This window comes from Hoplias malabaricus, chromosome 15 (assembly GCF_029633855.1).
Source record: "Hoplias malabaricus isolate fHopMal1 chromosome 15, fHopMal1.hap1, whole genome shotgun sequence".
Classification (NCBI taxonomy): Eukaryota; Metazoa; Chordata; class Actinopteri; order Characiformes; family Erythrinidae; genus Hoplias; species Hoplias malabaricus.
Window position 1 is genome coordinate 24,815,995 of NC_089814.1, and position 22,704 is coordinate 24,838,698.

General features: G+C 51.6%; 58 non-coding genes across 58 annotated transcripts; 20 read left to right on the forward strand and 38 right to left on the reverse strand.

Moving 5' to 3' along the window:
* The first annotated feature begins 284 nt into the window (after positions 1–284).
* On the forward strand, positions 285–356 carry trnag-ucc (transfer RNA glycine (anticodon UCC)). The gene has a single exon. It is a non-coding gene; the product is annotated as a tRNA-Gly (tRNA).
* An 89-nt stretch (positions 357–445) lies between these two features.
* trnad-guc (transfer RNA aspartic acid (anticodon GUC)) lies at positions 446–517 on the reverse strand. Its single transcript has one exon. It is a non-coding gene; the product is annotated as a tRNA-Asp (tRNA).
* Positions 518–1,413: 896 nt separating this feature from the next.
* Positions 1,414–1,485, reverse strand: trnad-guc (transfer RNA aspartic acid (anticodon GUC)). Its single transcript has one exon. It is a non-coding gene; the product is annotated as a tRNA-Asp (tRNA).
* A 209-nt stretch (positions 1,486–1,694) lies between these two features.
* On the reverse strand, positions 1,695–1,767 carry trnav-cac (transfer RNA valine (anticodon CAC)). The gene has a single exon. It is a non-coding gene; the product is annotated as a tRNA-Val (tRNA).
* A 453-nt stretch (positions 1,768–2,220) lies between these two features.
* trnag-ucc (transfer RNA glycine (anticodon UCC)) lies at positions 2,221–2,292 on the forward strand. Its single transcript has one exon. It is a non-coding gene; the product is annotated as a tRNA-Gly (tRNA).
* An 89-nt stretch (positions 2,293–2,381) lies between these two features.
* Positions 2,382–2,453, reverse strand: trnad-guc (transfer RNA aspartic acid (anticodon GUC)). The gene has a single exon. It is a non-coding gene; the product is annotated as a tRNA-Asp (tRNA).
* Positions 2,454–2,662: 209 nt separating this feature from the next.
* trnav-cac (transfer RNA valine (anticodon CAC)) lies at positions 2,663–2,735 on the reverse strand. Its single transcript has one exon. It is a non-coding gene; the product is annotated as a tRNA-Val (tRNA).
* A 453-nt stretch (positions 2,736–3,188) lies between these two features.
* On the forward strand, positions 3,189–3,260 carry trnag-ucc (transfer RNA glycine (anticodon UCC)). Its single transcript has one exon. It is a non-coding gene; the product is annotated as a tRNA-Gly (tRNA).
* Positions 3,261–3,349: 89 nt separating this feature from the next.
* On the reverse strand, positions 3,350–3,421 carry trnad-guc (transfer RNA aspartic acid (anticodon GUC)). Its single transcript has one exon. It is a non-coding gene; the product is annotated as a tRNA-Asp (tRNA).
* Positions 3,422–3,630: 209 nt separating this feature from the next.
* trnav-cac (transfer RNA valine (anticodon CAC)) lies at positions 3,631–3,703 on the reverse strand. The gene has a single exon. It is a non-coding gene; the product is annotated as a tRNA-Val (tRNA).
* Positions 3,704–4,156: 453 nt separating this feature from the next.
* On the forward strand, positions 4,157–4,228 carry trnag-ucc (transfer RNA glycine (anticodon UCC)). The gene has a single exon. It is a non-coding gene; the product is annotated as a tRNA-Gly (tRNA).
* An 89-nt stretch (positions 4,229–4,317) lies between these two features.
* trnad-guc (transfer RNA aspartic acid (anticodon GUC)) lies at positions 4,318–4,389 on the reverse strand. The gene has a single exon. It is a non-coding gene; the product is annotated as a tRNA-Asp (tRNA).
* Positions 4,390–4,599: 210 nt separating this feature from the next.
* Positions 4,600–4,672, reverse strand: trnav-cac (transfer RNA valine (anticodon CAC)). The gene has a single exon. It is a non-coding gene; the product is annotated as a tRNA-Val (tRNA).
* A 453-nt stretch (positions 4,673–5,125) lies between these two features.
* trnag-ucc (transfer RNA glycine (anticodon UCC)) lies at positions 5,126–5,197 on the forward strand. The gene has a single exon. It is a non-coding gene; the product is annotated as a tRNA-Gly (tRNA).
* Positions 5,198–5,567: 370 nt separating this feature from the next.
* Positions 5,568–5,640, reverse strand: trnav-cac (transfer RNA valine (anticodon CAC)). The gene has a single exon. It is a non-coding gene; the product is annotated as a tRNA-Val (tRNA).
* Positions 5,641–6,093: 453 nt separating this feature from the next.
* On the forward strand, positions 6,094–6,165 carry trnag-ucc (transfer RNA glycine (anticodon UCC)). Its single transcript has one exon. It is a non-coding gene; the product is annotated as a tRNA-Gly (tRNA).
* An 89-nt stretch (positions 6,166–6,254) lies between these two features.
* On the reverse strand, positions 6,255–6,326 carry trnad-guc (transfer RNA aspartic acid (anticodon GUC)). Its single transcript has one exon. It is a non-coding gene; the product is annotated as a tRNA-Asp (tRNA).
* An 896-nt stretch (positions 6,327–7,222) lies between these two features.
* Positions 7,223–7,294, reverse strand: trnad-guc (transfer RNA aspartic acid (anticodon GUC)). Its single transcript has one exon. It is a non-coding gene; the product is annotated as a tRNA-Asp (tRNA).
* A 209-nt stretch (positions 7,295–7,503) lies between these two features.
* trnav-cac (transfer RNA valine (anticodon CAC)) lies at positions 7,504–7,576 on the reverse strand. Its single transcript has one exon. It is a non-coding gene; the product is annotated as a tRNA-Val (tRNA).
* A 453-nt stretch (positions 7,577–8,029) lies between these two features.
* trnag-ucc (transfer RNA glycine (anticodon UCC)) lies at positions 8,030–8,101 on the forward strand. Its single transcript has one exon. It is a non-coding gene; the product is annotated as a tRNA-Gly (tRNA).
* An 89-nt stretch (positions 8,102–8,190) lies between these two features.
* On the reverse strand, positions 8,191–8,262 carry trnad-guc (transfer RNA aspartic acid (anticodon GUC)). Its single transcript has one exon. It is a non-coding gene; the product is annotated as a tRNA-Asp (tRNA).
* A 209-nt stretch (positions 8,263–8,471) lies between these two features.
* Positions 8,472–8,544, reverse strand: trnav-cac (transfer RNA valine (anticodon CAC)). Its single transcript has one exon. It is a non-coding gene; the product is annotated as a tRNA-Val (tRNA).
* A 453-nt stretch (positions 8,545–8,997) lies between these two features.
* Positions 8,998–9,069, forward strand: trnag-ucc (transfer RNA glycine (anticodon UCC)). The gene has a single exon. It is a non-coding gene; the product is annotated as a tRNA-Gly (tRNA).
* An 89-nt stretch (positions 9,070–9,158) lies between these two features.
* Positions 9,159–9,230, reverse strand: trnad-guc (transfer RNA aspartic acid (anticodon GUC)). Its single transcript has one exon. It is a non-coding gene; the product is annotated as a tRNA-Asp (tRNA).
* Positions 9,231–9,439: 209 nt separating this feature from the next.
* On the reverse strand, positions 9,440–9,512 carry trnav-cac (transfer RNA valine (anticodon CAC)). The gene has a single exon. It is a non-coding gene; the product is annotated as a tRNA-Val (tRNA).
* Positions 9,513–9,965: 453 nt separating this feature from the next.
* trnag-ucc (transfer RNA glycine (anticodon UCC)) lies at positions 9,966–10,037 on the forward strand. Its single transcript has one exon. It is a non-coding gene; the product is annotated as a tRNA-Gly (tRNA).
* Positions 10,038–10,126: 89 nt separating this feature from the next.
* On the reverse strand, positions 10,127–10,198 carry trnad-guc (transfer RNA aspartic acid (anticodon GUC)). The gene has a single exon. It is a non-coding gene; the product is annotated as a tRNA-Asp (tRNA).
* Positions 10,199–10,408: 210 nt separating this feature from the next.
* Positions 10,409–10,481, reverse strand: trnav-cac (transfer RNA valine (anticodon CAC)). The gene has a single exon. It is a non-coding gene; the product is annotated as a tRNA-Val (tRNA).
* Positions 10,482–10,934: 453 nt separating this feature from the next.
* On the forward strand, positions 10,935–11,006 carry trnag-ucc (transfer RNA glycine (anticodon UCC)). Its single transcript has one exon. It is a non-coding gene; the product is annotated as a tRNA-Gly (tRNA).
* A 370-nt stretch (positions 11,007–11,376) lies between these two features.
* Positions 11,377–11,449, reverse strand: trnav-cac (transfer RNA valine (anticodon CAC)). The gene has a single exon. It is a non-coding gene; the product is annotated as a tRNA-Val (tRNA).
* Positions 11,450–11,902: 453 nt separating this feature from the next.
* trnag-ucc (transfer RNA glycine (anticodon UCC)) lies at positions 11,903–11,974 on the forward strand. Its single transcript has one exon. It is a non-coding gene; the product is annotated as a tRNA-Gly (tRNA).
* Positions 11,975–12,063: 89 nt separating this feature from the next.
* trnad-guc (transfer RNA aspartic acid (anticodon GUC)) lies at positions 12,064–12,135 on the reverse strand. Its single transcript has one exon. It is a non-coding gene; the product is annotated as a tRNA-Asp (tRNA).
* Positions 12,136–12,344: 209 nt separating this feature from the next.
* trnav-cac (transfer RNA valine (anticodon CAC)) lies at positions 12,345–12,417 on the reverse strand. The gene has a single exon. It is a non-coding gene; the product is annotated as a tRNA-Val (tRNA).
* A 453-nt stretch (positions 12,418–12,870) lies between these two features.
* Positions 12,871–12,942, forward strand: trnag-ucc (transfer RNA glycine (anticodon UCC)). The gene has a single exon. It is a non-coding gene; the product is annotated as a tRNA-Gly (tRNA).
* A 370-nt stretch (positions 12,943–13,312) lies between these two features.
* On the reverse strand, positions 13,313–13,385 carry trnav-cac (transfer RNA valine (anticodon CAC)). The gene has a single exon. It is a non-coding gene; the product is annotated as a tRNA-Val (tRNA).
* Positions 13,386–13,838: 453 nt separating this feature from the next.
* On the forward strand, positions 13,839–13,910 carry trnag-ucc (transfer RNA glycine (anticodon UCC)). The gene has a single exon. It is a non-coding gene; the product is annotated as a tRNA-Gly (tRNA).
* Positions 13,911–13,999: 89 nt separating this feature from the next.
* Positions 14,000–14,071, reverse strand: trnad-guc (transfer RNA aspartic acid (anticodon GUC)). Its single transcript has one exon. It is a non-coding gene; the product is annotated as a tRNA-Asp (tRNA).
* A 209-nt stretch (positions 14,072–14,280) lies between these two features.
* trnav-cac (transfer RNA valine (anticodon CAC)) lies at positions 14,281–14,353 on the reverse strand. The gene has a single exon. It is a non-coding gene; the product is annotated as a tRNA-Val (tRNA).
* Positions 14,354–14,967: 614 nt separating this feature from the next.
* On the reverse strand, positions 14,968–15,039 carry trnad-guc (transfer RNA aspartic acid (anticodon GUC)). Its single transcript has one exon. It is a non-coding gene; the product is annotated as a tRNA-Asp (tRNA).
* Positions 15,040–15,774: 735 nt separating this feature from the next.
* trnag-ucc (transfer RNA glycine (anticodon UCC)) lies at positions 15,775–15,846 on the forward strand. The gene has a single exon. It is a non-coding gene; the product is annotated as a tRNA-Gly (tRNA).
* An 89-nt stretch (positions 15,847–15,935) lies between these two features.
* trnad-guc (transfer RNA aspartic acid (anticodon GUC)) lies at positions 15,936–16,007 on the reverse strand. Its single transcript has one exon. It is a non-coding gene; the product is annotated as a tRNA-Asp (tRNA).
* Positions 16,008–16,216: 209 nt separating this feature from the next.
* trnav-cac (transfer RNA valine (anticodon CAC)) lies at positions 16,217–16,289 on the reverse strand. Its single transcript has one exon. It is a non-coding gene; the product is annotated as a tRNA-Val (tRNA).
* A 614-nt stretch (positions 16,290–16,903) lies between these two features.
* Positions 16,904–16,975, reverse strand: trnad-guc (transfer RNA aspartic acid (anticodon GUC)). Its single transcript has one exon. It is a non-coding gene; the product is annotated as a tRNA-Asp (tRNA).
* A 735-nt stretch (positions 16,976–17,710) lies between these two features.
* trnag-ucc (transfer RNA glycine (anticodon UCC)) lies at positions 17,711–17,782 on the forward strand. Its single transcript has one exon. It is a non-coding gene; the product is annotated as a tRNA-Gly (tRNA).
* Positions 17,783–17,871: 89 nt separating this feature from the next.
* On the reverse strand, positions 17,872–17,943 carry trnad-guc (transfer RNA aspartic acid (anticodon GUC)). Its single transcript has one exon. It is a non-coding gene; the product is annotated as a tRNA-Asp (tRNA).
* Positions 17,944–18,678: 735 nt separating this feature from the next.
* Positions 18,679–18,750, forward strand: trnag-ucc (transfer RNA glycine (anticodon UCC)). Its single transcript has one exon. It is a non-coding gene; the product is annotated as a tRNA-Gly (tRNA).
* Positions 18,751–18,839: 89 nt separating this feature from the next.
* On the reverse strand, positions 18,840–18,911 carry trnad-guc (transfer RNA aspartic acid (anticodon GUC)). Its single transcript has one exon. It is a non-coding gene; the product is annotated as a tRNA-Asp (tRNA).
* A 209-nt stretch (positions 18,912–19,120) lies between these two features.
* Positions 19,121–19,193, reverse strand: trnav-cac (transfer RNA valine (anticodon CAC)). The gene has a single exon. It is a non-coding gene; the product is annotated as a tRNA-Val (tRNA).
* Positions 19,194–19,646: 453 nt separating this feature from the next.
* On the forward strand, positions 19,647–19,718 carry trnag-ucc (transfer RNA glycine (anticodon UCC)). The gene has a single exon. It is a non-coding gene; the product is annotated as a tRNA-Gly (tRNA).
* An 89-nt stretch (positions 19,719–19,807) lies between these two features.
* Positions 19,808–19,879, reverse strand: trnad-guc (transfer RNA aspartic acid (anticodon GUC)). The gene has a single exon. It is a non-coding gene; the product is annotated as a tRNA-Asp (tRNA).
* Positions 19,880–20,088: 209 nt separating this feature from the next.
* Positions 20,089–20,161, reverse strand: trnav-cac (transfer RNA valine (anticodon CAC)). Its single transcript has one exon. It is a non-coding gene; the product is annotated as a tRNA-Val (tRNA).
* A 453-nt stretch (positions 20,162–20,614) lies between these two features.
* On the forward strand, positions 20,615–20,686 carry trnag-ucc (transfer RNA glycine (anticodon UCC)). The gene has a single exon. It is a non-coding gene; the product is annotated as a tRNA-Gly (tRNA).
* An 89-nt stretch (positions 20,687–20,775) lies between these two features.
* On the reverse strand, positions 20,776–20,847 carry trnad-guc (transfer RNA aspartic acid (anticodon GUC)). The gene has a single exon. It is a non-coding gene; the product is annotated as a tRNA-Asp (tRNA).
* Positions 20,848–21,056: 209 nt separating this feature from the next.
* Positions 21,057–21,129, reverse strand: trnav-cac (transfer RNA valine (anticodon CAC)). Its single transcript has one exon. It is a non-coding gene; the product is annotated as a tRNA-Val (tRNA).
* A 453-nt stretch (positions 21,130–21,582) lies between these two features.
* trnag-ucc (transfer RNA glycine (anticodon UCC)) lies at positions 21,583–21,654 on the forward strand. Its single transcript has one exon. It is a non-coding gene; the product is annotated as a tRNA-Gly (tRNA).
* An 89-nt stretch (positions 21,655–21,743) lies between these two features.
* trnad-guc (transfer RNA aspartic acid (anticodon GUC)) lies at positions 21,744–21,815 on the reverse strand. The gene has a single exon. It is a non-coding gene; the product is annotated as a tRNA-Asp (tRNA).
* Positions 21,816–22,024: 209 nt separating this feature from the next.
* trnav-cac (transfer RNA valine (anticodon CAC)) lies at positions 22,025–22,097 on the reverse strand. Its single transcript has one exon. It is a non-coding gene; the product is annotated as a tRNA-Val (tRNA).
* A 453-nt stretch (positions 22,098–22,550) lies between these two features.
* trnag-ucc (transfer RNA glycine (anticodon UCC)) lies at positions 22,551–22,622 on the forward strand. The gene has a single exon. It is a non-coding gene; the product is annotated as a tRNA-Gly (tRNA).
* The last annotated feature ends 82 nt before the right edge of the window (positions 22,623–22,704 follow it).

A 22,704-nucleotide genomic window follows, 5' to 3' on the forward strand; every position in this document is an offset into this window, starting at 1 on the left:
GAGACGCTAATCCTGGCTTTAGTAAGCCTTGCGTTTCCGCCCGGCATCGATCCGGGGAGCTTTCGCGTGTTAGGCAAACGTGATAACCACTACACTACAGAAACCAGCCGCTGGCCAAACAGACAGTCTGCCGTTCGGGTCATGGTGGACAGTGACATGGCACTTCGACATTACGGAGAACCCAAACAGCCTGGAGGGGCAGCCACGGATTAACGCGGATCATAATAGGACTTCAAGCAATGACTTTCGTGCAAACGGCCTAGGTCCAGCTTCCGCCTGCTGTGGCGTTGGTGGTATAGTGGTGAGCATAGCTGCCTTCCAAGCAGTTGACCCGGGTTCGATTCCCGGCCAACGCATTCACTTTAAAACACGTTTCTCCAACAGCTGCCACGGTTTGCGAAGCGAATTGTTTTGCAAATCTACATAGCGCAAGAAAATCACCTTTCTCCCCGTCGGGGAATCGAACCCCGGTCTTCCGCGTGACAGGCGGAGATACTGTCCACTATACTAACGAGGACGACTGCGCAGGGCCAGTGGGGCTGTGGGAGAACCACCACTACGAAAGCATGGACGACACTTTGAACGAATTCCTTTAGGCTGCACTTAGTCCTGTTTTTTTTCTTTTGATATCAGCTAAAATTGGCCAAATCCTAAGACCTTGAAAATAAAAGCCACAGAGGTCAAGACGAGGATTAAACGGCTAGCGAAGAGAAGAGACGCGCCTTGTGTTTCTGCCCGGCATCGATCCGGGGACCTTTCACGTGTGAGGCGAACGTGATAACCACTACACAACAGAAACCAGCCGCTGAGCAAACAGACAGTCTCCCGTTCGGCTCATGGTGGACAGTCACATGACACTTCGACATTCCGGAGAACCCAAACAGACTGGAGGGGCAGCCGCATTGCTTTTATTTGGAAAATAAAAGCCACACAAGTCAAGACGAGGATTAAACAGGTAGCAAAGAGAAGAGACGCTAATCCTGGCTTTAGTAAGCCTTGCGTTTCCGCCCGGCATCGATCCGGGGACCTTTCGCGTGTTAGGCAAACATGATAACCACTACACTACAGAAACCAGCCGCTGGCCAAACAGACAGTCTGCCGTTTGGGTCATGGTGGACAGTGACATGGCACTTCGACATTACGGTGAACCCAAACAGCCTGGAGGGGCAGCCACGGCTTAACGCGGATCATAATAGGACTTCAAGCAATGACGTTCGTGCAAACGGCCTAGGTCCAGCTTCCGCCAGCTGTGGCGTTGGTGGTATAGTGGTGAGCATAGCTGCCTTCCAAGCAGTTGACCAGGGTTCGATTCCCGTCCAACGCATTCACTTTAAAACACGTTTCTCCAACAGCTGCCACGGTTTGCGAAGCGAATTGTTTTGCAAATCTACATAGCGCAAGAAAATCACCTTTCTCCCCGTCGGGGAATCGAACCCCGGTCTTCCGCGTGACAGGCGGAGATACTGTCCACTATACTAACGAGGACGACTGCACAGGGCCAGTGGGGCTGTGGGAGAACCACCACTACGAAAGCATGGACGACACTTTGAACGAATTCCTTTAGGCTGCACTTAGTCCTGTTTTTTTTCTTTTGATATCAGCTAAAATTGGCCAAATCCTAAGACCTTGAAAATAAAAGCCACAGAGGTCAAGACGAGGATTAAACGGCTAGCAAAGAGAAGAGACGCGCCTTGTGTTTCTGCCCGGCATCGATCCGGGGACCTTTCGCGTGTGAGGCGAACGTGATAACCACTACACTACAGAAACCAGCCGCTGAGCAAACAGACAGTCTCCCGTTCGGCTCATGGTGGACAGTCACATGGCACTTCGACATTCCGGAGAACCCAAACAGACTGGAAGGGCAGCCGCATTGCTTTTATTTGGAAAATAAAAGCCACACAAGTCAAGACGAGGATTAAACAGGTAGCAAAGAGAAGAGACGCTAATCCTGGCTTAAGTAAGCCTTGCGTTTCCGCCCGGCATCGATCCGGGGAGCTTTCGCGTGTTAGGCAAACGTGATAACCACTACACTACAGAAACCAGCCGCTGGCCAAACAGACAGTCTGCCGTTCGGGTCATGGTGGACAGTGACATGGCACTTCGACATTACGGAGAACCCAAACAGCCTGGAGGGGCAGCCACGGATTAACGCGGATCATAATAGGACTTCAAGCAATGACTTTCGTGCAAACGGCCTAGGTCCAGCTTCCGCCCGCTGTGGCGTTGGTGGTATAGTGGTGAGCATAGCTGCCTTCCAAGCAGTTGACCCGGGTTCGATTCCCGGCCAACGCATTCACTTTAAAACACGTTTCTCCAACAGCTGCCACGGTTTGCGAAGCGAATTGTTTTGCAAATCTACATAGCGCAAGAAAATCACCTTTCTCCCCGTCGGGGAATCGAACCCCGGTCTTCCGCGTGACAGGCGGAGATACTGTCCACTATACTAACGAGGACGACTGCGCAGGGCCAGTGGGGCTGTGGGAGAACCACCACTACGAAAGCATGGACGACACTTTGAACGAATTCCTTTAGGCTGCACTTAGTCCTGTTTTTTTTCTTTTGATATCAGCTAAAATTGGCCAAATCCTAAGACCTTGAAAATAAAAGCCACAGAGGTCAAGACGAGGATTAAACGGCTAGCAAAGAGAAGAGACGCGCCTTGTGTTTCTGCCCGGCATCGATCCGGGGACCTTTCGCGTGTGAGGCGAACGTGATAACCACTACACTACAGAAACCAGCCGCTGAGCAAACAGACAGTCTCCCGTTCGGCTCATGGTGGACAGTCACATGGCACTTCGACATTCCGGAGAACCCAAACAGACTGGAGGGGCAGCCGCATTGCTTTTATTTGGAAAATAAAAGCCACACAAGTCAAGACGAGGATTAAACAGGTAGCAAAGAGAAGAGACGCTAATCCTGGCTTTAGTAAGCCTTGCGTTTCCGCCCGGCATCGATCCGGGGAGCTTTCGCGTGTTAGGCAAACGTGATAACCACTACACTACAGAAACCAGCCGCTGGCCAAACAGACAGTCTGCCGTTCGGGTCATGGTGGACAGTGACATGGCACTTCGACATTACGGAGAACCCAAACAGCCTGGAGGGGCAGCCACGGATTAACGCGGATCATAATAGGACTTCAAGCAATGACTTTCGTGCAAACGGCCTAGGTCCAGCTTCCGCCTGCTGTGGCGTTGGTGGTATAGTGGTGAGCATAGCTGCCTTCCAAGCAGTTGACCCGGGTTCGATTCCCGGCCAACGCATTCACTTTAAAACACGTTTCTCCAACAGCTGCCACGGTTTGCGAAGCGAATTGTTTTGCAAATCTACATAGCGCAAGAAAATCACCTTTCTCCCCGTCGGGGAATCGAACCCCGGTCTTCCGCGTGACAGGCGGAGATACTGTCCACTATACTAACGAGGACGACTGCGCAGGGCCAGTGGGGCTGTGGGAGAACCACCACTACGAAAGCATGGACGACACTTTGAACGAATTCCTTTAGGCTGCACTTAGTCTTGTTTTTTTTCTTTTGATATCAGCTAAAATTGGCCAAATCCTAAGACCTTGAAAATAAAAGCCACAGAGGTCAAGACGAGGATTAAACGGCTAGCAAAGAGAAGAGACGCGCCTTGTGTTTCTGCCCGGCATCGATCCGGGGACCTTTCGCGTGTGAGGCGAACGTGATAACCACTACACTACAGAAACCAGCCGCTGAGCAAACAGACAGTCTCCCGTTCGGCTCATGGTGGACAGTCACATGGCACTTCGACATTCCGGAGAACCCAAACAGACTGGAGGGGCAGCCGCATTGCTTTTATTTGGAAAATAAAAGCCACACAAGTCAAGACGAGGATTAAACAGGTAGCAAAGAGAAGAGACGCTAATCCTGGCTTTAGTAAGCCTTGCGTTTCCGCCCGGCATCGATCCGGGGACCTTTCGCGTGTTAGGCAAACGTGATAACCACTACACTACAGAAACCAGCCGCTGGCTAAACAGACAGTCTGCCGTTCGGGTCATGGTGGACAGTGACAAGGCACTTCGACATTACGGAGAACCCAAACAGCCTGGAGGGGCAGCCACGGCTTAACGCGGATCATAATAGGACTTCAAGCAATGACGTTCGTGCAAACGGCCTAGGTCCAGCTTCCGCCCGCTGTGGCGTTGGTGGTATAGTGGTGAGCATAGCTGCCTTCCAAGCAGTTGACCCGGGTTCGATTCCCGGCCAACGCATTCACTTTAAAACACGTTTCTCCAACAGCTGCCACGGTTTGCGAAGCGAATTGTTTTGCAAATCTACATAGCGCAAGAAAATCACCTTTCTCCCCGTCGGGGAATCGAACCCCGGTCTTCCGCGTGACAGGCGGAGATACTGTCCACTATACTAACGAGGACGACTGCGCAGGGCCAGTGGGGCTGTGGGAGAACCACCACTACGAAAGCATGGACGACACTTTGAACGAATTCCTTTAGGCTGCACTTAGTCCTGTTTTTTTTTCTTTTGATATCAGCTAAAATTGGCCAAATCCTAAGACCTTGAAAATAAAAGCCACAGAGGTCAAGACGAGGATTAAACGGCTAGCAAAGAGAAGAGACGCGCCTTGTGTTTCTGCCCGGCATCGATCCGGGGACCTTTCGCGTGTGAGGCGAACGTGATAACCACTACACTACAGAAACCAGCCGCTGAGCAAACAGACAGTCTCCCGTTCGGCTCATGGTGGACAGTCACATGGCACTTCGACATTCCGGAGAACCCAAACAGACTGGAGGGGCAGCCGCATTGCTTTTATTTGGAAAATAAAAGCCACACAAGTCAAGACGAGGATTAAACAGGTAGCAAAGAGAAGAGACGCTAATCCTGGCTTTAGTAAGCCTTGCGTTTCCGCCCGGCATCGATCCGGGGACCTTTCGCGTGTTAGGCAAACGTGATAACCACTACACTACAGAAACCAGCCGCTGGCCAAACAGACAGTCTGCCGTTCGGGTCATGGTGGACAGTGACATGGCACTTCGACATTACGGAGAACCCAAACAGCCTGGAGGGGCAGCCACGGCTTAACGCGGATCATAATAGGACTTCAAGCAATGACGTTCGTGCAAACGGCCTAGGTCCAGCTTCCGCCCGCTGTGGCGTTGGTGGTATAGTGGTGAGCATAGCTGCCTTCCAAGCAGTTGACCCGGGTTCGATTCCCGGCCAACGCATTCACTTTAAAACACGTTTCTCCAACAGCTGCCACGGTTTGCGAAGCGAATTGTTTTGCAAATCTACATAGCGCAAGAAAATCAACTTTCTCCCCATCGGGGAATCGAACCCCGGTCTTCCGCGTGACAGGCGGAGATACTGTCCACTATACTAACGAGGACGACTGCGCAGGGCCAGTGGGGCTGTGGGAGAACAACCACTACGAAAGCATGGACGACACTTTGAACGAATTCCTTTAGGCTGCACTTAGTCCTGTTTTTTTTCTTTTGATATCAGCTAAAATTGGCCAAATCCTAAGACCTTGAAAATAAAAGCCACAGAGGTCAAGACCAGGATTAAACGGCTAGCAAAGAGAAGAGACGCGCCTTGTGTTTCTGCCCGGCATCGATCCGGGGACCTTTCGCGTGTGAGGCGAACGTGATAACCACTACACTACAGAAACCAGCCGCTGAGCAAACAGACAGTCTCCCGTTCGGCTCATGGTGGACAGTCACATGGCACTTCGACATTCCGGAGAACCCAAACAGACTGGAGGGGCAGCCGCATTGCTTTTATTTGGAAAATAAAAGCCACACAAGTCAAGACGAGGATTAAACAGGTAGCAAAGAGAAGAGACGCTAATCCTGGCTTTAGTAAGCCTTGCGTTTCCGCCCGGCATCGATCCGGGGAGCTTTCGCGTGTTAGGCAAACGTGATAACCACTACACTACAGAAACCAGCCGCTGGCCAAACAGACAGTCTGCCGTTCGGGTCATGGTGGACAGTGACATGGCACTTCGACATTACGGAGAACCCAAACAGCCTGGAGGGGCAGCCACGGATTAACGCGGATCATAATAGGACTTCAAGCAATGACTTTCGTGCAAACGGCCTAGGTCCAGCTTCCGCCTGCTGTGGCGTTGGTGGTATAGTGGTGAGCATAGCTGCCTTCCAAGCAGTTGACCCGGGTTCGATTCCCGGCCAACGCATTCACTTTAAAACACGTTTCTCCAACAGCTGCCACGGTTTGCGAAGCGAATTGTTTTGCAAATCTACATAGCGCAAGAAAATCACCTTTCTCCCCGTCGGGGAATCGAACCCCGGTCTTCCGCGTGACAGGCGGAGATACTGTCCACTATACTAACGAGGACGACTGCGCAGGGCCAGTGGGGCTGTGGGAGAACCACCACTACGAAAGCATGGACGACACTTTGAACGAATTCCTTTAGGCTGCACTTAGTCCTGTTTTTTTTCTTTTGATATCAGCTAAAATTGGCCAAATCCTAAGACCTTGAAAATAAAAGCCACAGAGGTCAAGACGAGGATTAAACGGCTAGCGAAGAGAAGAGACGCGCCTTGTGTTTCTGCCCGGCATCGATCCGGGGACCTTTCACGTGTGAGGCGAACGTGATAACCACTACACAACAGAAACCAGCCGCTGAGCAAACAGACAGTCTCCCGTTCGGCTCATGGTGGACAGTCACATGACACTTCGACATTCCGGAGAACCCAAACAGACTGGAGGGGCAGCCGCATTGCTTTTATTTGGAAAATAAAAGCCACACAAGTCAAGACGAGGATTAAACAGGTAGCAAAGAGAAGAGACGCTAATCCTGGCTTTAGTAAGCCTTGCGTTTCCGCCCGGCATCGATCCGGGGACCTTTCGCGTGTTAGGCAAACATGATAACCACTACACTACAGAAACCAGCCGCTGGCCAAACAGACAGTCTGCCGTTTGGGTCATGGTGGACAGTGACATGGCACTTCGACATTACGGTGAACCCAAACAGCCTGGAGGGGCAGCCACGGCTTAACGCGGATCATAATAGGACTTCAAGCAATGACGTTCGTGCAAACGGCCTAGGTCCAGCTTCCGCCAGCTGTGGCGTTGGTGGTATAGTGGTGAGCATAGCTGCCTTCCAAGCAGTTGACCCGGGTTCGATTCCCGTCCAACGCATTCACTTTAAAACACGTTTCTCCAACAGCTGCCACGGTTTGCGAAGCGAATTGTTTTGCAAATCTACATAGCGCAAGAAAATCACCTTTCTCCCCGTCGGGGAATCGAACCCCGGTCTTCCGCGTGACAGGCGGAGATACTGTCCACTATACTAACGAGGACGACTGCACAGGGCCAGTGGGGCTGTGGGAGAACCACCACTACGAAAGCATGGACGACACTTTGAACGAATTCCTTTAGGCTGCACTTAGTCCTGTTTTTTTTCTTTTGATATCAGCTAAAATTGGCCAAATCCTAAGACCTTGAAAATAAAAGCCACAGAGGTCAAGACGAGGATTAAACGGCTAGCAAAGAGAAGAGACGCGCCTTGTGTTTCTGCCCGGCATCGATCCGGGGACCTTTCGCGTGTGAGGCGAACGTGATAACCACTACACTACAGAAACCAGCCGCTGAGCAAACAGACAGTCTCCCGTTCGGCTCATGGTGGACAGTCACATGGCACTTCGACATTCCGGAGAACCCAAACAGACTGGAAGGGCAGCCGCATTGCTTTTATTTGGAAAATAAAAGCCACACAAGTCAAGACGAGGATTAAACAGGTAGCAAAGAGAAGAGACGCTAATCCTGGCTTTAGTAAGCCTTGCGTTTCCGCCCGGCATCGATCCGGGGAGCTTTCGCGTGTTAGGCAAACGTGATAACCACTACACTACAGAAACCAGCCGCTGGCCAAACAGACAGTCTGCCGTTCGGGTCATGGTGGACAGTGACATGGCACTTCGACATTACGGAGAACCCAAACAGCCTGGAGGGGCAGCCACGGATTAACGCGGATCATAATAGGACTTCAAGCAATGACTTTCGTGCAAACGGCCTAGGTCCAGCTTCCGCCCGCTGTGGCGTTGGTGGTATAGTGGTGAGCATAGCTGCCTTCCAAGCAGTTGACCCGGGTTCGATTCCCGGCCAACGCATTCACTTTAAAACACGTTTCTCCAACAGCTGCCACGGTTTGCGAAGCGAATTGTTTTGCAAATCTACATAGCGCAAGAAAATCACCTTTCTCCCCGTCGGGGAATCGAACCCCGGTCTTCCGCGTGACAGGCGGAGATACTGTCCACTATACTAACGAGGACGACTGCGCAGGGCCAGTGGGGCTGTGGGAGAACCACCACTACGAAAGCATGGACGACACTTTGAACGAATTCCTTTAGGCTGCACTTAGTCCTGTTTTTTTTCTTTTGATATCAGCTAAAATTGGCCAAATCCTAAGACCTTGAAAATAAAAGCCACAGAGGTCAAGACGAGGATTAAACGGCTAGCAAAGAGAAGAGACGCGCCTTGTGTTTCTGCCCGGCATCGATCCGGGGACCTTTCGCGTGTGAGGCGAACGTGATAACCACTACACTACAGAAACCAGCCGCTGAGCAAACAGACAGTCTCCCGTTCGGCTCATGGTGGACAGTCACATGGCACTTCGACATTCCGGAGAACCCAAACAGACTGGAGGGGCAGCCGCATTGCTTTTATTTGGAAAATAAAAGCCACACAAGTCAAGACGAGGATTAAACAGGTAGCAAAGAGAAGAGACGCTAATCCTGGCTTTAGTAAGCCTTGCGTTTCCGCCCGGCATCGATCCGGGGAGCTTTCGCGTGTTAGGCAAACGTGATAACCACTACACTACAGAAACCAGCCGCTGGCCAAACAGACAGTCTGCCGTTCGGGTCATGGTGGACAGTGACATGGCACTTCGACATTACGGAGAACCCAAACAGCCTGGAGGGGCAGCCACGGATTAACGCGGATCATAATAGGACTTCAAGCAATGACTTTCGTGCAAACGGCCTAGGTCCAGCTTCCGCCTGCTGTGGCGTTGGTGGTATAGTGGTGAGCATAGCTGCCTTCCAAGCAGTTGACCCGGGTTCGATTCCCGGCCAACGCATTCACTTTAAAACACGTTTCTCCAACAGCTGCCACGGTTTGCGAAGCGAATTGTTTTGCAAATCTACATAGCGCAAGAAAATCACCTTTCTCCCCGTCGGGGAATCGAACCCCGGTCTTCCGCGTGACAGGCGGAGATACTGTCCACTATACTAACGAGGACGACTGCGCAGGGCCAGTGGGGCTGTGGGAGAACCACCACTACGAAAGCATGGACGACACTTTGAACGAATTCCTTTAGGCTGCACTTAGTCTTGTTTTTTTTCTTTTGATATCAGCTAAAATTGGCCAAATCCTAAGACCTTGAAAATAAAAGCCACAGAGGTCAAGACGAGGATTAAACGGCTAGCAAAGAGAAGAGACGCGCCTTGTGTTTCTGCCCGGCATCGATCCGGGGACCTTTCGCGTGTGAGGCGAACGTGATAACCACTACACTACAGAAACCAGCCGCTGAGCAAACAGACAGTCTCCCGTTCGGCTCATGGTGGACAGTCACATGGCACTTCGACATTCCGGAGAACCCAAACAGACTGGAGGGGCAGCCGCATTGCTTTTATTTGGAAAATAAAAGCCACACAAGTCAAGACGAGGATTAAACAGGTAGCAAAGAGAAGAGACGCTAATCCTGGCTTTAGTAAGCCTTGCGTTTCCGCCCGGCATCGATCCGGGGACCTTTCGCGTGTTAGGCAAACGTGATAACCACTACACTACAGAAACCAGCCGCTGGCTAAACAGACAGTCTGCCGTTCGGGTCATGGTGGACAGTGACAAGGCACTTCGACATTACGGAGAACCCAAACAGCCTGGAGGGGCAGCCACGGCTTAACGCGGATCATAATAGGACTTCAAGCAATGACGTTCGTGCAAACGGCCTAGGTCCAGCTTCCGCCCGCTGTGGCGTTGGTGGTATAGTGGTGAGCATAGCTGCCTTCCAAGCAGTTGACCCGGGTTCGATTCCCGGCCAACGCATTCACTTTAAAACACGTTTCTCCAACAGCTGCCACGGTTTGCGAAGCGAATTGTTTTGCAAATCTACATAGCGCAAGAAAATTACCTTTCTCCCCGTCGGGGAATCGAACCCCGGTCTTCCGCGTGACAGGCGGAGATACTGTCCACTATACTAACGAGGACGACTGCGCAGGGCCAGTGGGGCTGTGGGAGAACCACCACTACGAAAGCATGGACGACACTTTGAACGAATTCCTTTAGGCTGCACTTAGTCCTGTTTTTTTTTCTTTTGATATCAGCTAAAATTGGCCAAATCCTAAGACCTTGAAAATAAAAGCCACAGAGGTCAAGACGAGGATTAAACGGCTAGCAAAGAGAAGAGACGCGCCTTGTGTTTCTGCCCGGCATCGATCCGGGGACCTTTCGCGTGTGAGGCGAACGTGATAACCACTACACTACAGAAACCAGCCGCTGAGCAAACAGACAGTCTCCCGTTCGGCTCATGGTGGACAGTCACATGGCACTTCGACATTCCGGAGAACCCAAACAGACTGGAGGGGCAGCCGCATTGCTTTTATTTGGAAAATAAAAGCCACACAAGTCAAGACGAGGATTAAACAGGTAGCAAAGAGAAGAGACGCTAATCCTGGCTTTAGTAAGCCTTGCGTTTCCGCCCGGCATCGATCCGGGGACCTTTCGCGTGTTAGGCAAACGTGATAACCACTACACTACAGAAACCAGCCGCTGGCCAAACAGACAGTCTGCCGTTCGGGTCATGGTGGACAGTGACATGGCACTTCGACATTACGGAGAACCCAAACAGCCTGGAGGGGCAGCCACGGCTTAACGCGGATCATAATAGGACTTCAAGCAATGACGTTCGTGCAAACGGCCTAGGTCCAGCTTCCGCCCGCTGTGGCGTTGGTGGTATAGTGGTGAGCATAGCTGCCTTCCAAGCAGTTGACCCGGGTTCGATTCCCGGCCAACGCATTCACTTTAAAACACGTTTCTCCAACAGCTGCCACGGTTTGCGAAGCGAATTGTTTTGCAAATCTACATAGCGCAAGAAAATCAACTTTCTCCCCATCGGGGAATCGAACCCCGGTCTTCCGCGTGACAGGCGGAGATACTGTCCACTATACTAACGAGGACGACTGCGCAGGGCCAGTGGGGCTGTGGGAGAACAACCACTACGAAAGCATGGACGACACTTTGAACGAATTCCTTTAGGCTGCACTTAGTCCTGTTTTTTTTCTTTTGATATCAGCTAAAATTGGCCAAATCCTAAGACCTTGAAAATAAAAGCCACAGAGGTCAAGACCAGGATTAAACGGCTAGCAAAGAGAAGAGACGCGCCTTGTGTTTCTGCCCGGCATCGATCCGGGGACCTTTCGCGTGTGAGGCGAACGTGATAACCACTACACTACAGAAACCAGCCGCTGAGCAAACAGACAGTCTCCCGTTCGGCTCATGGTGGACAGTCACATGGCACTTCGACATTCCGGAGAACCCAAACAGACTGGAGGGGCAGCCGCATTGCTTTTATTTGGAAAATAAAAGCCACACAAGTCAAGACGAGGATTAAACAGGTAGCAAAGAGAAGAGACGCTAATCCTGGCTTTAGTAAGCCTTGCGTTTCCGCCCGGCATCGATCCGGGGACCTTTCGCGTGTTAGGCAAACGTGATAACCACTACACTACAGAAACCAGCCGCTGGCCAAACAGACAGTCTGCCGTTCGGGTCATGGTGGACAGTGACATGGCACTTCGACATTACGGAGAACCCAAACAGCCTGGAGGGGCAGCCACGGATTAACGCGGATCATAATAGGACTTCAAGCAATGACTTTCGTGCAAACGGCCTAGGTCCAGCTTCCGCCTGCTGTGGCGTTGGTGGTATAGTGGTGAGCATAGCTGCCTTCCAAGCAGTTGACCCGGGTTCGATTCCCGGCCAACGCATTCACTTTAAAACACGTTTCTCCAACAGCTGCCACGGTTTGCGAAGCGAATTGTTTTGCAAATCTACATAGCGCAAGAAAATCACCTTTCTCCCCGTCGGGGAATCGAACCCCGGTCTTCCGCGTGACAGGCGGAGATACTGTCCACTATACTAACGAGGACGACTGCGCAGGGCCAGTGGGGCTGTGGGAGAACCACCACTACGAAAGCATGGACGACACTTTGAACGAATTCCTTTAGGCTGCACTTAGTCCTGTTTTTTTTCTTTTGATATCAGCTAAAATTGGCCAAATCCTAAGACCTTGAAAATAAAAGCCACAGAGGTCAAGACGAGGATTAAACGGCTAGCAAAGAGAAGAGACGCGCCTTGTGTTTCTGCCCGGCATCGATCCGGGGACCTTTCGCGTGTGAGGCGAACGTGATAACCACTACACTACAGAAACCAGCCGCTGAGCAAACAGACAGTCTCCCGTTCGGCTCATGGTGGACAGTCACATGGCACTTCGACATTCCGGAGAACCCAAACAGACTGGAGGGGCAGCCGCATTGCTTTTATTTGGAAAATAAAAGCCACACAAGTCAAGACGAGGATTAAACAGGTAGCAAAGAGAAGAGACGCTAATCCTGGCTTTAGTAAGCCTTGCGTTTCCGCCCGGCATCGATCCGGGGACCTTTCGCGTGTTAGGCAAACGTGATAACCACTACACTACAGAAACCAGCCGCTGGCCAAACAGACAGTCTGCCGTTCGGGTCATGGTGGACAGTGACAAGGCACTTCGACATTACGGAGAACCCAAACAGCCTGGAGGGGCAGCCACGGCTTAACGCGGATCATAATAGGACTTCAAGCAATGACGTTCGTGCAAACGGCCTAGGTCCACCTTCCGCCCGCTGTGGCGTTGGTGGTATAGTGGTGAGCATAGCTGCCTTCCAAGCAGTTGACCCGGGTTCGATTCCCGGCCAACGCATTCACTTTAAAACACGTTTCTCCAACAGCTGCCACGGTTTGCGAAGCGAATTGTTTTGCAAATCTACATAGCGCAAGAAAATCACCTTTCTCCCCATCGGGGAATCGAACCCCGGTCTTCCGCGTGACAGGCGGAGATACTGTCCACTATACTAACGAGGACGACTGCGCAGGGCCAGTGGGGCTGTGGGAGAACAACCACTACGAAAGCATGGACGACACTTTGAACGAATTCCTTTAGGCTGCACTTAGTCCTGTTTTTTTTCTTTTGATATCAGCTAAAATTGGCCAAATCCTAAGACCTTGAAAATAAAAGCCACAGAGGTCAAGACCAGGATTAAACGGCTAGCAAAGAGAAGAGACGCGCCTTGTGTTTCTGCCCGGCATCGATCCGGGGACCTTTCGCGTGTGAGGCGAACGTGATAACCACTACACTACAGAAACCAGCCGCTGAGCAAACAGACAGTCTCCCATTCGGCTCATGGTGGACAGTCACATGGCACTTCGACATTCCGGAGAACCCAAACAGACTGGAGGGGCAGCCGCATTGCTTTTATTTGGAAAATAAAAGCCACACAAGTCAAGACGAGGATTAAACAGGTAGCAAAGAGAAGAGACGCTAATCCTGGCTTTAGTAAGCCTTGCGTTTCCGCCCGGCATCGATCCGGGGACCTTTCGCGTGTTAGGCAAACGTGATAACCACTACACTACAGAAACCAGCCGCTGGCCAAACAGACAGTCTGCCGTTCGGGTCATGGTGGACAGTGACATGGCACTTCGACATTACGGAGAACCCAAACAGCCTGGAGGGGCAGCCACGGATTAACGCGGATCATAATAGGACTTCAAGCAATGACTTTCGTGCAAACGGCCTAGGTCCAGCTTCCGCCCGCTGTGGCGTTGGTGGTATAGTGGTGAGCATAGCTGCCTTCCAAGCAGTTGACCCGGGTTCGATTCCCGGCCAACGCATTCACTTTAAAACACGTTTCTCCAACAGCTGCCACGGTTTGCGAAGCGAATTGTTTTGCAAATCTACATAGCGCAAGAAAATCACCTTTCTCCCCGTCGGGGAATCGAACCCCGGTCTTCCGCGTGACAGGCGGAGATACTGTCCACTATACTAACGAGGACGACTGCGCAGGGCCAGTGGGGCTGTGGGAGAACCACCACTACGAAAGCATGGACGACACTTTGAACGAATTCCTTTAGGCTGCACTTAGTCCTGTTTTTTTTCTTTTGATATCAGCTAAAATTGGCCAAATCCTAAGACCTTGAAAATAAAAGCCACAGAGGTCAAGACGAGGATTAAACGGCTAGCAAAGAGAAGAGACGCGCCTTGTGTTTCTGCCCGGCATCGATCCGGGGACCTTTCGCGTGTGAGGCGAACGTGATAACCACTACACTACAGAAACCAGCCGCTGAGCAAACAGACAGTCTCCCGTTCGGCTCATGGTGGACAGTCACATGGCACTTCGACATTCCGGAGAACCCAAACAGACTGGAGGGGCAGCCGCATTGCTTTTATTTGGAAAATAAAAGCCACACAAGTCAAGACGAGGATTAAACAGGTAGCAAAGAGAAGAGACGCTAATCCTGGCTTTAGTAAGCCTTGCGTTTCCGCCCGGCATCGATCCGGGGAGCTTTCGCGTGTTAGGCAAACGTGATAACCACTACACTACAGAAACCAGCCGCTGGCCAAACAGACAGTCTGCCGTTCGGGTCATGGTGGACAGTGACATGGCACTTCGACATTACGGAGAACCCAAACAGCCTGGAGGGGCAGCCACGGATTAACGCGGATCATAATAGGACTTCAAGCAATGACTTTCGTGCAAACGGCCTAGGTCCAGCTTCCGCCTGCTGTGGCATTGGTGGTATAGTGGTGAGCATAGCTGCCTTCCAAGCATTTGACCCGGGTTCGATTCCCGGCCAACGCATTCACTTTAAAACACGTTTCTCCAACAGCTGCCACGGTTTGCGAAGCGAATTGTTTTGCAAATCTACATAGCGCAAGAAAATCACCTTTCTCCCCGTCGGGGAATCGAACCCCGGTCTTCCGCGTGACAGGCGGAGATACTGTCCACTATACTAACGAGGACGACTGCGCAGGGCCAGTGGGGCTGTGGGAGAACCACCACTACGAAAGCATGGACGACACTTTGAACGAATTCCTTTAGGCTGCACTTAGTCCTGTTTTTTTTCTTTTGATATCAGCTAAAATTGGCCAAATCCTAAGACCTTGAAAATAAAAGCCACAGAGGTCAAGACGAGGATTAAACGGCTAGCAAAGAGAAGAGACGCGCCTTGTGTTTCTGCCCGGCATCGATCCGGGGACCTTTCGCGTGTGAGGCGAACGTGACAACCACTACACTACAGAAACCAGCCGCTGAGCAAACAGACAGTCTCCCGTTCGGCTCATGGTGGACAGTCACATGGCACTTCGACATTCCGGAGAACCCAAACAGACTGGAGGGGCAGCCGCATTGCTTTTATTTGGAAAATAAAAGCCACACAAGTCAAGACGAGGATTAAACAGGTAGCAAAGAGAAGAGACGCTAATCCTGGCTTTAGTAAGCCTTGCGTTTCCGCCCGGCATCGATCCGGGGACCTTTCGCGTGTTAGGCAAACGTGATAACCACTACACTACAGAAACCAGCCGCTGGCCAAACAGACAGTCTGCCGTTCGGGTCATGGTGGACAGTGACATGGCACTTCGACATTACGGAGAACCCAAACAGCCTGGAGGGGCAGCCACGGATTAACGCGGATCATAATAGGACTTCAAGCAATGACGTTCGTGCAAACGGCCTAGGTCCAGCTTCCGCCCGCTGTGGCGTTGGTGGTATAGTGGTGAGCATAGCTGCCTTCCAAGCAGTTGACCCGGGTTCGATTCCCGGCCAACGCATTCACTTTAAAACACGTTTCTCCAACAGCTGCCACGGTTTGCGAAGCGAATTGTTTTGCAAATCTACATAGCGCAAGAAAATCACCTTTCTCCCCGTCGGGGAATCGAACCCCGGTCTTCCGCGTGACAGGCGGAGATACTGTCCACTATACTAACGAGGACGACTGCGCAGGGCCAGTGGGGCTGTGGGAGAACCACCACTACGAAAGCATGGACGACACTTTGAACGAATTCCTTTAGGCTGCACTTAGTCCTGTTTTTTTTCTTTTGATATCAGCTAAAATTGGCCAAATCCTAAGACCTTGAAAATAAAAGCCACAGAGGTCAAGACGAGGATTAAACGGCTAGCAAAGAGAAGAGACGCGCCTTGTGTTTCTGCCCGGCATCGATCCGGGGACCTTTCGCGTGTGAGGCGAACGTGATAACCACTACACTACAGAAACCAGCCGCTGAGCAAACAGACAGTCTCCCGTTCGGCTCATGGTGGACAGTCACATGGCACTTCGACATTCCGGAGAACCCAAACAGACTGGAGGGGCAGCCGCATTGCTTTTATTTGGAAAATAAAAGCCACACAAGTCAAGACGAGGATTAAACAGGTAGCAAAGAGAAGAGACGCTAATCCTGGCTTTAGTAAGCCTTGCGTTTCCGCCCGGCATCGATCCGGGGAGCTTTCGCGTGTTAGGCAAACGTGATAACCACTACACTACAGAAACCAGCCGCTGGCCAAACAGACAGTCTGCCGTTCGGGTCATGGTGGACAGTGACATGGCACTTCGACATTACGGAGAACCCAAACAGCCTGGAGGGGCAGCCACGGATTAACGCGGATCATAATAGGACTTCAAGCAATGACTTTCGTGCAAACGGCCTAGGTCCAGCTTCCGCCTGCTGTGGCATTGGTGGTATAGTGGTGAGCATAGCTGCCTTCCAAGCATTTGACCCGGGTTCGATTCCCGGCCAACGCATTCACTTTAAAACACGTTTCTCCAACAGCTGCCACGGTTTGCGAAGCGAATTGTTTTGCAAATCTACATAGCGCAAGAAAATCACCTTTCTCCCCGTCGGGGAATCGAACCCCGGTCTTCCGCGTGACAGGCGGAGATACTGTCCACTATACTAACGAGGACGACTGCGCAGGGCCAGTGGGGCTGTGGGAGAACCACCACTACGAAAGCATGGACGACACTTTGAACGAATTCCTTTAGGCTGCACTTAGTCCTGTTTTTTTTCTTTTGATATCAGCTAAAATTGGCCAAATCCTAAGACCTTGAAAATAAAAGCCACAGAGGTCAAGACGAGGATTAAACGGCTAGCAAAGAGAAGAGACGCGCCTTGTGTTTCTGCCCGGCATCGATCCGGGGACCTTTCGCGTGTGAGGCGAACGTGACAACCACTACACTACAGAAACCAGCCGCTGAGCAAACAGACAGTCTCCCGTTCGGCTCATGGTGGACAGTCACATGGCACTTCGACATTCCGGAGAACCCAAACAGACTGGAGGGGCAGCCGCATTGCTTTTATTTGGAAAATAAAAGCCACACAAGTCAAGACGAGGATTAAACAGGTAGCAAAGAGAAGAGACGCTAATCCTGGCTTTAGTAAGCCTTGCGTTTCCGCCCGGCATCGATCCGGGGACCTTTCGCGTGTTAGGCAAACGTGATAACCACTACACTACAGAAACCAGCCGCTGGCCAAACAGACAGTCTGCCGTTCGGGTCATGGTGGACAGTGACATGGCACTTCGACATTACGGAGAACCCAAACAGCCTGGAGGGGCAGCCACGGATTAACGCGGATCATAATAGGACTTCAAGCAATGACGTTCGTGCAAACGGCCTAGGTCCAGCTTCCGCCCGCTGTGGCGTTGGTGGTATAGTGGTGAGCATAGCTGCCTTCCAAGCAGTTGACCCGGGTTCGATTCCCGGCCAACGCATTCACTTTAAAACACGTTTCTCCAACAGCTGCCACGGTTTGCGAAGCGAATTGTTTTGCAAATCTACATAGCGCAAGAAAATCACCTTTCTCCCCGTCGGGGAATCGAACCCCGGTCTTCCGCGTGACAGGCGGAGATACTGTCCACTATACTAACGAGGACGACTGCGCAGGGCCAGTGGGGCTGTGGGAGAACCACCACTACGAAAGCATGGACGACACTTTGAACGAATTCCTTTAGGCTGCACTTAGTCCTGTTTTTTTTCTTTTGATATCAGCTAAAATTGGCCAAATCCTAAGACCTTGAAAATAAAAGCCACAGAGGTCAAGACGAGGATTAAACGGCTAGCAAAGAGAAGAGACGCGCCTTGTGTTTCTGCCCGGCATCGATCCGGGGACCTTTCGCGTGTGAGGCGAACGTGACAACCACTACACTACAGAAACCAGCCGCTGAGCAAACAGACAGTCTCCCGTTCGGCTCATGGTGGACAGTCACATGGCACTTCGACATTCCGGAGAACCCAAACAGACTGGAGGGGCAGCCGCATTGCTTTTATTTGGAAAATAAAAGCCACACAAGTCAAGACGAGGATTAAACAGGTAGCAAAGAGAAGAGACGCTAATCCTGGCTTTAGTAAGCCTTGCGTTTCCGCCCGGCATCGATCCGGGGACCTTTCGCGTGTTAGGCAAACGTGATAACCACTACACTACAGAAACCAGCCGCTGGCCAAACAGACAGTCTGCCGTTCGGGTCATGGTGGACAGTGACATGGCACTTCGACATTACGGAGAACCCAAACAGCCTGGAGGGGCAGCCACGGATTAACGCGGATCATAATAGGACTTCAAGCAATGACGTTCGTGCAAACGGCCTAGGTCCAGCTTCCGCCCGCTGTGGCGTTGGTGGTATAGTGGTGAGCATAGCTGCCTTCCAAGCAGTTGACCCGGGTTCGATTCCCGGCCAACGCATTCACTTTAAAACACGTTTCTCCAACAGCTGCCACGGTTTGCGAAGCGAATTGTTTTGCAAATCTACATAGCGCAAGAAAATCACCTTTCTCCCCGTCGGGGAATCGAACCCCGGTCTTCCGCGTGACAGGCGGAGATACTGTCCACTATACTAACGAGGACGACTGCGCAGGACCAGTGGGGCTGTGGGAGAACCACCACTACGAAAGCATGGACGACACTTTGAACGAATTCCTTTAGGCTGCACTTAGTCCTGTTTTTTTTCTTTTGATATCAGCTAAAATTGGCCAAATCCTAAGACCTTGAAAATAAAAGCCACAGAGGTCAAGACGAGGATTAAACGGCTAGCAAAGAGAAGAGACGCGCCTTGTGTTTCTGCCCGGCATCGATCCGGGGACCTTTCGCGTGTGAGGCGAACGTGATAACCACTACACTACAGAAACCAGCCGCTGAGCAAACAGACAGTCTCCCGTTCGGCTCATGGTGGACAGTCACATGGCACTTCGACATTCCGGAGAACCCAAACAGACTGGAGGGGCAGCCGCATTGCTTTTATTTGGAAAATAAAAGCCACACAAGTCAAGACGAGGATTAAACAGGTAGCAAAGAAAAGAGACACTAATCCTGGCTTTAGTAAGCCTTGCGTTTCCGCCCGGCATCGATCCGGGGACCTTTCGCGTGTTAGGCAAACGTGATAACCACTACACTACAGAAACCAGCCGCTGGCCAAACAGACAGTCTGCCGTTCGGGTCATGGTGGACAGTGACATGGCACTTCGACATTACGGAGAACCCAAACAGCCTGGAGGGGCAGCCACGGATTAACGCGGATCATAATAGGACTTCAAGCAATGACGTTCGTGCAAACGGCCTAGGTCCAGCTTCCGCCCGCTGTGGCGTTGGTGGTATAGTGGTGAGCATAGCTGCCTTCCAAGCAGTTGACCCGGGTTCGATTCCCGGCCAACGCATTCACTTTAAAACACGTTTCTCCAACAGCTGCCACGGTTTGCGAAGCGACTTGTTTTGCAAATCTACATAGCGCAAGAAAATCACCTTTCTCCCCGTCGGGGAATCGAACCCCGGTCTTCCGCGTGACAGGCGGAGATACTGTCCACTATACTAACGAGGACGACTGCGCAGGGCCAGTTGGGCTGTGGGAGAACCACCACTACGAAAGCATGGACGACACTTTGAACGAATTCCTTTAGGCTGCACTTAGTCCTGTTTTTTTTCTTTTGATATCAGCTAAAATTGGCCAAATCCTAAGACCTTGAAAATAAAAGCCACAGAGGTCAAGACGAGGATTAAACGGCTAGCAAAGAGAAGAGACGCGCCTTGTGTTTCTGCCCGGCATCGATCCGGGGACCTTTCGCGTGTGAGGCGAACGTGATAACCACTACACTACAGAAACCAGCCGCTGAGCAAACAGACAGTCTCCCGTTCGGCTCATGGTGGACAGTCACATGGCACTTCGACATTCCGGAGAACCCAAACAGACTGGAGGGGCAGCCGCATTGCTTTTATTTGGAAAATAAAAGCCACACAAGTCAAGACGAGGATTAAACAGGTAGCAAAGAAAAGAGACACTAATCCTGGCTTTAGTAAGCCTTGCGTTTCCGCCCGGCATCGATCCGGGGACCTTTCGCGTGTTAGGCAAACGTGATAACCACTACACTACAGAAACCAGCCGCTGGCCAAACAGACAGTCTGCCGTTCGGGTCATGGTGGACAGTGACATGGCACTTCGACATTACGGAGAACCCAAACAGCCTGGAGGGGCAGCCACGGATTAACGCGGATCATAATAGGACTTCAAGCAATGACGTTCGTGCAAACGGCCTAGGTCCAGCTTCCGCCCGCTGTGGCGTTGGTGGTATAGTGGTGAGCATAGCTGCCTTCCAAGCAGTTGACCCGGGTTCGATTCCCGGCCAACGCATTCACTTTAAAACACGTTTCTCCAACAGCTGCCACGGTTTGCGAAGCGAATTGTTTTGCAAATCTACATAGCGCAAGAAAATCACCTTTCTCCCCGTCGGGGAATCGAACCCCGGTCTTCCGCGTGACAGGCGGAGATACTGTCCACTATACTAACGAGGACGACTGCGCAGGGCAAGTGGGGCTGTGGGAGAACCACCACTACGAAAGCATGGACGACACTTTGAACGAATTCCTTTAGGCTGCACTTAGTCCTGTTTTTTTTCTTTTGATATCAGCTAAAATTGGCCAAATCCTAAGACCTTGAAAATAAAAGCCACAGAGGTCAAGACGAGGATTAAACGGCTAGCAAAGAGAAGAGACGCGCCTTGTGTTTCTGCCCGGCATCGATCCGGGGACCTTTCGCGTGTGAGGCGAACGTGATAACCACTACACTACAGAAACCAGCCGCTGAGCAAACAGACAGTCTCCCGTTCGGCTCATGGTGGACAGTCACATGGCACTTCGACATTCCGGAGAACCCAAACAGACTGGAGGGGCAGCCGCATTGCTTTTATTTGGAAAATAAAAGCCACACAAGTCAAGACGAGGATTAAACAGGTAGCAAAGAAAAGAGACACTAATCCTGGCTTTAGTAAGCCTTGCGTTTCCGCCCGGCATCGATCCGGGGACCTTTCGCGTGTTAGGCAAACGTGATAACCACTACACTACAGAAACCAGCCGCTGGCCAAACAGACAGTCTGCCGTTCGGGTCATGGTGGACAGTGACATGGCACTTCGACATTACGGAGAACCCAAACAGCCTGGAGGGGCAGCCACGGATTAACGCGGATCATAATAGGACTTCAAGCAATGACGTTCGTGCAAACGGCCTAGGTCCAGCTTCCGCCCGCTGTGGCGTTGGTGGTATAGTGGTGAGCATAGCTGCCTTCCAAGCAGTTGACCCGGGTTCGATTCCCGGCCAACGCATTCACTTTAAAACACGTTTCTCCAACAGCTGCCACGGTTTGCGAAGCGAATTGTTTTGCAAATCTACATAGCGCAAGAAAATCACCTTTCTCCCCGTCGGGGAATCGAACCCCGGTCTTCCGCGTGACAGGCGGAGATACTGTCCACTATACTAACGAGGACGACTGCGCAGGGCCAGTGGGGCTGTGGGAGAACCACCACTACGAAAGCATGGACGACACTTTGAACGAATTCCTTTAGGCTGCACTTAGTCCTGTTTTTTTTCTTTTGATATCAGCTAAAATTGGCCAAATCCTAAGACCTTGAAAATAAAAGCCACAGAGGTCAAGACGAGGATTAAACGGCTAGCAAAGAGAAGAGACGCGCCTTGTGTTTCTGCCCGGCATCGATCCGGGGACCTTTCGCGTGTGAGGCGAACGTGATAACCACTACACTACAGAAACCAGCCGCTGAGCAAACAGACAGTCTCCCGTTCCGCTCATGGTGGACAGTCACATGGCACTTCGACATTCCGGAGAACTCAAACAGACTGGAGGGGCAGCCGCATTGCTTTTATTTGGAAAATAAAAGCCACACAAGTCAAGACGAGGATTAAACAGGTAGCAAAGAGAAGAGACGCTAATCCTGGCTTTAGTAAGCCTTGCGTTTCCGCCCGGCATCGATCCGGGGACCTTTCGCGTGTTAGGCAAACGTGATAACCACTACACTACAGAAACCAGCTGCTGGCCAAACAGACAGTCTGCCGTTCGGGTCATGGTGGACAGTGACATGGCACTTCGACATTACGGAGAACCCAAACAGCCTGGAGGGGCAGCCACGGCTTAACGCGGATCATAATAGGACTTCAAGCAATGACGTTCGTGCAAACGGCCTAGGTCCAGCTTCCGCCTGCTGTGGCGTTGGTGGTATAGTGGTGAGCATAGCTGCCTTCCAAGCAGTTGACCCGGGTTCGATTCCCGGCCAACGCATTCACTTTAAAACACGTTTCTCCAACAGCTGCCACGGTTTGCGAAGAGAATTGTTTTGCAAATCTACATAGCGCAAGAAAAT